Source organism: Aegilops tauschii, chromosome 3, assembly GCF_002575655.3.
Source record: "Aegilops tauschii subsp. strangulata cultivar AL8/78 chromosome 3, Aet v6.0, whole genome shotgun sequence".
NCBI classification, from domain to species: Eukaryota; Viridiplantae; Streptophyta; class Magnoliopsida; order Poales; family Poaceae; genus Aegilops; species Aegilops tauschii.
The window spans coordinates 190,217,041-190,225,556 of NC_053037.3; positions in this window are offsets into that span (position 1 = coordinate 190,217,041).

The window sequence follows — 8,516 nt, forward strand, 5'->3', positions numbered from 1 at the left end:
TAGATGTATGCCTTTTGGTTTATGCAATGCACCTGCTACCTTTCAAAGATGTCTGACTTCTATATTCTCTGATTTTTGTGAAAAGATTGTTGAGGCATGGATGATTTTTCCGTTTACTGAACTTCTTTTGATGATTGCTTAAGCAACCTTGATCTAGTTTTGCAGAGATGTGAAGAAACTAATCTTGTCTTGAATTGGGAGAAGTGCCACTTTATGGTTAATGAAGGTATTGTCTTGGGGCATAAAATTTCTGAAAGAGGTATTGAAGTTGATAAGGCTAAAGTAGATGCTATTGAAAAGATCCCGTGTCCTAAAGATATCAAAGGTATAAGAAGTTTCCTTGGTCATGCTGGTTTCTATAGGAGGTTTATTAAAGACTTCTCTAAAATTTCTAGGCCTCTCACTAATCTCTTGCAAAAAGATGTTCCTTTTGTTTTTGATGAGGATTGTGTAGAAGCATTTGAAATACCTAAGGAAGCCTTGATTTCTGCACCTATTGTTCAACCACCTGATTGGAATTTACCCTTTGAAATCATGTGCGATGCTAGTGATTATGCTGTTGGTGCTGTTCTAGGACAAAGAGTTGATAAGAAATTAAATGTTATTCATTATGCTAGTAAAACTCTAGACAGTGCCTAGAGAAATTATGCTACTACTGAACAAGAATTTTTAGCAGTTGTTTTTGCTTGTGATAAGTTCAGATCTTATATTGTTGATTCCAAAGTAACTGTTCACACTGATCATGCTGCTATTAACTATCTTATGGAAAAGAAAGATGCTAAACCTAGACTTATTAGATGGGTTCTCTTGCTACAAGAATTTGATTTGCATATTATTGATAGAAAGGGAGCTGAGAACCCCGTTGCAGACAACTTGTCTAGGTTAGAAAATGTTCTTGATGACCCACTACCTATTGATGATAGCTTTCCTAATGAGCAATTAGCTATCATAAATGCTACTCGTAATACTCCATGGTATGTTGATTATGCTAATTACATTGTTGCTAAATTTATACCATCTAGTTTCACATACCAGCAAAAGAAAAAGTTTTTCTATGATTTAAGACAGTACTTTTGGGATGACCCACATCTTTATAAAGGAGTAGATGGTGTTTTTAGACGTTGTGTACCTGAGCATGAACAGGAACAGATCCTACGCAAGTGCCACTCCGAGTCCTACGGAGGACACCACACTGGAGATAGAATTGCACATAAGGTATTGCAATCCAGTTTTTATTGGCCTACTCTCTTCAAGGATGCTCGTAAGTTTGTCTTGTCATGTGATGAATGCCAAAGAATTGGTAATATTAGTAGACGTCAGGAAATGCCTATGAATTATTCACTTGTTATTGAACCATTTGATGTTTGGGGTTTTGATTATATGGGACCTTTTCCTTTCTCTAATGGGTATACACATATTTTAGTTGCTGTTGATTATGTTACTAAGTGGGTAGAAGCTATTCCAACTAGTAGTGCTGATCATAACTGTTGAGTATATTGATTATTAGGAAAGACGAGATAGACTAGATTTGTTCTGGCTTGTCTTGTACTCCAAGTTGATCATTGTACTCCTATATATATGCCCACGAGGCTCAAGCAATACATCAAACTATTCCACCAAATCTTACTCTCCCTTCTAACATGGTATCAGTTTCCGGGTTCTACACCCTAGCCACCGCCGCTTCCGCACCCATGCGCCGCCCCCGTGGCGGTCGGCCTCCATGACCGCCGCCGGGGGCCGCGCCGCCCGTACCTAGTGTTCGTCTGCCGGCTGTGTTGGCCGACTGCTCTAGAGAGTCTTTTTCCCGAGCACTTGCTCCCGGTTTTTTCGCTCTCTCGCCGCTCGTTTTTTATCGGCATTTTTCTTTTTGGTTTTCCGATCTAATCTTGATCGGTTTGCATCGCCTGCCATCGCCGTCGACCCCCGTGCGCCTCTACTCCAACCCTGGCGTGACCAGCCGGCCTCTCCTCCGACTTGGCGGCCACGCGCGCCGAGGCGGCCCGTCAGGGCCAGCCGTCGTCCGCGCGTCGGTCCGCCCGTTGCCTTGCGCCGGCCGTCACCGCCTTGCTCCGACCGGGACACCTGCATCGCCCTGACCCGGCGGCCTCGCGCCATGCGACGACCAATCATAGCCATCGCTCGCGCGCCGCCCCGCCCATCGATCCATGTCACCTGCCTCCGCCGCATCTACACGGCGGCCTGGCGGTCTACCTCGCCGGCCTCGTCCCTACTGTGTCAGGCCGGCTACGTCAGGCCCGTCGGCTGCCTCGAGCACGGGCACCGTTGCTCCGTTGGTCGCTCGGGCCTCGCTGCCCGGGCGCCGGCGCTGCTTTGGTGGCCCAGGTGCCGGTGCTGACACCCTCGTCCGCACGTCGTCCCACGTCGTTCATCGTCGCCGGCTTCATCTCGGACTCCGCCGCCACTACGCCTTCACCGAGTGGCGTCCCCGACCTCGCGCACGATCGGCTTGATCACCCACTCGCCGCCGTGATCCGCCTCATCTACGCCGCGCGACTGACCTGGCCTGTCGGTTACGCGTGCCTCCGCAGGTCCCGTGAAGATCGTCCCGAGTACCGCGCGCCTCTCCGCCGATCGAGCACTGGGCTGCCGCTGTGTCGCCCTGTCGGGCCGCAGCGCCGCCGCCCCGTGGTTCTCCTTGCGGCTGCATCGACTCGTGCGTCGCTACTGCGTCGCCCCTTCGGGTCGTAGTGCCGCAATACGCGGTCCCCACCGCCGCCCCGAGGTCGTCCCCACGGCTGCACCGACTCACGAACCGCCGTTGCGTCGCCCCTTCGGGCCGTAGCATCGCGGCCCGCGGTCCCCGCCGCCGCGCCGAGGTCTTCCCGCCGTCGCCCCGACCCGCCCGCCGCCACTGTGTCACCCCTTCGGGACGTAGCGCCGCGACCCGTGGTCCGCTCCACCATCACCGCGCGTCGACCTCCCGTGGTATGCGCCGTGTCGTCTTCCTTGGCGCGGGAACGCCACCGACCGCGTCGGTCTTCGTCATGCTGTCAGGGTTCTTCGCCTACTTTGAGCACCGCCGCCGCACTCCTAACCTAGCTGCCGCCGCCACCGCTCTTCTTTGGCCGCCGCCGCTACCTTCGTTGTCGCCGCCGTCGCCCGTCCACCCCCTTCATCTTTGCCCAAGCACCAGCCCGTCGCCAGCGTCGTCGTCATCTACCTCACCACTTCGTCTACTCCGACCACCGTTGGTGACATCGGCTCCACGCCGATGGACGCCACAATCGTCATCGAGTTCTTCTCTGCTAGCCCCTCCGACTTCTCTGACAAGGCGTACAGCTCGTGCAGGCCCCTCGTCTACGCATGCCCGATGCTGGCAACACCGATGCGTGCCTTCATCCACGACGTGTCCCCGGGCCTGGCAAGCCTGGTCGGTGCTTCGTCAACTTCGTCTTCGTCCGTCTTCGCATTCCCGGTGCTGGCAACACCAACGCGTGCCTTTGTCTATGACGTGCCCCTGGTTTGGCACACCTTTTGCAACGCCTTGCCAACACCATCCTCCTTCCGGCGCACCACTACCTCGTCACCACTGCGCCCATGACTAACTCGGCGCCTCCTTGCGCCCGCGGCTCCACGGCGACTCCCTCGACACCGGCTACCCCGACTCGACATCGACCACGACATTCTTCGCATGGCTACCTCGACCACGACTACACCACCCACGCTCTCGGCTACATCAACAAACGACACAAAGGGCTACCGCCTTGCTTGAGCAACCTCGTCGGTTGCCACTCCAGCCACGACTCCGCGATGCATCGACCGTTACGACTGTGGGGGGGGGGGGGTGTTCGTCGGCTTGCCTTTGGATTCTTCTCCAGTCTCACCGTATGCGTCGCTACCGTTGTGACTGTGGGGGGATGTTGAGTATATTGATTATTAGGAAAGATGAGATAGACTAGGATTTGTTCTGGCTTGTCTTGTACTCCAAGTTGATCATTGTACTCCTATATATATGCCCACGAGGCTCAAGCAATACATCAAACTATTCCATCAATCCCTCTCTCCCTTTTAACAATAACACTTCTATTAAGATGCTTAAAGAAGTTATTTTTTCGAGGTTTGGAGTCCCTAGATATTTAATGACTGATGGTGGTTCACATTTTATTCATGGTGCTTTCTGTAAAATGCTTGCTAAATATGATGTTAACCATAGAATTGCATCTCCATATCATGCTCAGTCTAGTGGTCAAGTAGAATTGAGCAATAGAGAGATTAAATTGATTTTGCAAAAGACTGTTAATTGATCTAGGAAGACTTGGTCTAAGGAACTTGATGATGCACTATGGGCTTATAGAACTGCTTATAAAATTCCTATGGGTATGTCTCCTTATAAAATGGTTTATGGAAAAGCATGTCACTTACCTCTCGAATTAGAACATAAGGCATATTGGGCTATTAAAGAGCTCAACTATGATTTCAAACTTGCCGGTGAGAAGAGGTTATTTGACATTAGCTCACTTGATGAATGGACAGTCCAAGCCTATGAGAATGCCAAGTTGTTTAAAGAAAAAGTTAAAAGATGGCATGACAAGAGGATACAAAAGCGTGAGTTTAATGTAGGTGATCATGTTTTGCTATACAACTCTCGTTTAAGATTTTTTGTAGGAAAACTTCTCTCTAAATGGGAAGGTCCTTACATCATCGAGGAGGTCTATCGTTACGGTGCCATAAAGATCAACAACGCCGAAGGCACAAATCCGAAGGTGGTAAATGGTCAAAGAATCAAACATTATATCTCAGGTACTCCCATAAATGTTGAGACCAATATAATTGATACCGTAACCCCGGAGGAGTATATAAGGGACACTTTCCAGAATGTTTCAGACTCCGAAAAGGAATAGGTATGTGGTACGGTAAGTAAACTGACTCCAAAACTGTTCTAATAGCCTTTTTCTCCATTTTGGAGTATTTAAGAAATTAGGAAAATTAAAAGTAGTCCGAAAGAGACACGAGGCATCCACAAGGGTGGAGGGCGCGCCCTACCCCCTGGGCGCACCCCCTGCCTTGTGGCTACCCCGTGTGCCCTTCGGACTCCATTTTCTTGCACAATACTTCTTTTGGTCGGTAAAAATTCATTATATAATCCCCCGAAGGTTTTGACCACCGTACCACGACAAAATCCTCTGTTTTTGTTTTAAGCTGTTTTTGCAGCAGATTTAGAGCAATATGTCGTTCCAAGATTTGGAGGGAGAGAGCTATGTAGCTGATTACATTGCAGACCCCAAGGTCTACGGAGATTTGGCATTATGGTTGGACCACGGAGGAAGAAGAAGACTATGATCCGAGAGGAAAGGAAGAAACAAGTTCCGATGAAGAGGAAGTCCCACTACCCCAACCTGCGGACATGCACATGGAGTTCAAAAAGTCAAGTCTTCCCAACAAAGCAAAGAAACCTAAGATCGAGTTTATCCCTTTTTGTCTCTTGCAGGAAAACAAACATGAACTATGTAAAAAGATATTAAGGCTTGAGCACGAGATTAAGGGAGGAAAATTCTATCCTCAAGCACAAGCTGAGGAAGAAGCCTACTACATCAACAACTCCATCATCACCACCTCTTAAGAAAGAGACATAAATACATGGGTATGGGCACTCCCCTTGGCAACTGCCAAGCTTGGGGGGGGGGGGTTGCCCCGGTATCGTACTACCATCACATCTTATCTTTATCGTTTTTAGTTTGATCCTTTTGGTTATACCTTGATCTAGTAGAATGAAGTTTTTAGTATGATCTAGCTTTGAGTTTTGTTTCGATCTCTATCTATGTAATCGAGTCCATGAGTTATATAATAAAGAGTAATTTTGAGTTGAGGGCTTTGCTTTCTTGCTATGATCTTGAGGGAATTAAATAAAAGAAAGAACAAAAAGAAATACAAAGATCATATATTGATCTTATGGAGAGTAATGACTTCACATATAAAGAGTATGATGAATAAAAGTTGTTGGGAGTTGACAAACATAGTTTTGGTCATTGTTGCAATTAATAGGCACTAGTAGAAAAATGGCCTATTGTCCCGGTTCGTAAGGCCCATTTGTCCCGGTTTTTGAACCGGGACTAAAGGGTCGTTTTTAAAGCCCTAGGCCTTTAGTCCCGGTTCTTACACGAACCGGGACAGATGGGCCTCCACGTGGCCGGTGCTGCGAGCCCAGGCAGGAGGGCCTTTAGTCCCGGTTGGTGGCACCAACCGGGACCAGTAGGCATCCACGCGTTAGCAGCTGGCAGGAGCCGATGTTTTTGTTTTTTTCTGAAAGGGGGTGGTTTAGGGGGTAGTTTAGGGTGTGTTAGCTAGCTAACAGAGAGAAGTGTCCTCTCTTATTTCCGTGCTTGGTTTACCAACGCTACTGCTATGCCTAAACATGGCTTAGATTAAAGTGAAGGCAACATGTGGTGCATGTCGAAAGTAATACTAATCCTAACTTGATCAAGTTTGGAGATTAGTACTACTTTCGACATGCATGTTCCTTCACTTCAATCCAATCCATGTTCATTTCACCCACTGATATATAATAACTCTTCATGCTTGCATCATGCATCATCATAATAATAAGTCCTACTAATCATCATCATACAACTTCTACCCGTTATTAATAACAAGTCATACGATCATCATCCTCATAGTCATCGAACCAACCCTACTTAATTGTTCTTAGCACATGATCATCAGTATTAGGCGGGACCTTAATACCCTCTTTAAGGTAAAATAGCATAAAACAATAAGACCATGACTCTCCATTATGGAGAATGGAGATCATCCTGTCTCCAATTCTTGCGCTTCGCTTCCTTTTGCTTCCAAGAACCTCCTTACGACTGTCCATACATTTTTTCTATTCTTTGATTTCCATGTCTCCACTTCTTTTAGAAATCCGGTATGGACAGTTGAGATTCGTAGGATGACCTGGCTGTATGTTCAAAACATCAAGGCTACCATTCTGATACATCAAATGAGGCACACAATCCTCTGGGATTATCTGTTGAAAAACATAGTAATAACTTCATAGTTAGCAATGATGTACTAGTTTTAGAAGTATGCAAAAGATGCATGAATGTAATAATAGTAAAAAATCTTACCAGGGTATCTCCATAGTAGTTACCGTAGTTCAACACGTGCACTAGTGGCATGTATTGACCATAATGTTGAGGAGTTTGATTCTAGATATTGTAATTCTCAATATCAGTACAAAATGCGATCAGCTGATTTTTCTCCTGATAAGTTAACTCGAAGCCTTCGGTCTAGTAGGTTCTGTCTACCATCTTCCGCACATTCTTTGAAGAATGAAAATAAGCTGTCAATGGAAATAAGCTGTCAACTATTTTGAAATGAACAATATAAATTAGCTAATAACTATGTTTGAGAAACTCACATTGCGGTAGAATTGGAGGCGTATCAACAAGGACCCAAATGTCCATATTGTCTTGCTCAATTTCAGGATGACCAAGATCCATGGTGACAAGCATATCCTCATGAAAACCATACATCTTGCAAAGTGCTTCCCATTTTTTGCAACCAAAATGGATTACGCTCTCAGAATTGTACATCTTTACTTCAAAATCCACACCATGATGGGTCCTTAGGTGAATTTTCTTTATTTCGAAACTTTCATGGTCTTCAAAACCCATCCTCTCCAAGACATAGCGTCTTGCATGGCATGGGATAAGCTAGTCGAATTGTAAAAGATGAAAATTACACATTGAAATAGTTGAAGTCGTGCTTAATTACGAAAAAAACACTTGTCGTTGTTGCGTACCATTTCAACATCGAAGGTCTCCTCCAGCTTAATGCTGAAGCGCCGATCTTCGTCCAGGTGAGCCCTGTCGCACAGACCTCGGTCGTCATGGCACCAGTCGCACTCCCCCGGGAGACTTTCGTCGTCCGAGTACGACATTTCCTATGTTCATAATTCAAATATTAAACTTTTACAATTAAATATATGTACTATAAAAAACCTAAATTAGATCATTATTATTCATCACGGGCTGACTATCGGTCTGTCGAGTCTTTTCTTGAAAACTCTCAGCCACGTGGTGTACATATTCGACCGTCGGTGATGGTAGCTCCTCCTTTCATTCCCAAGTGCGTTACACCAACTTGTCTAGCACACGAGAATGAAGGAGAAGCTACCCCCACGACAACAGTCAAGATTCTTCGTCCTCTCATATATACATGGTGGAGACTCTCCCTCACTGATTCCTCTCTGACATTTGCGAGGAAACTTGATGGCCATTACATTTCAATGGTTGAATATATGAGCAAAAACATTTAAAAATATCTTATAGGACTCATATTGACATGGAGATTTGGCTGGTCTCACCTCGAGGTCGGAGGGGGGTCGGTGACGGGGACGACGGCGAGGATGATGGAGGGGGCTCCTAGATTTCTGCAAAAACAAAAACACTATAAGCTATCAACTAATCAAATGCATACGCCTTGCATAGTGCTCTGCAATTTTAGCATTCAAAGTAGGAGTACTTTTCCAATTTGAGCATTCAATAAGCAAAACC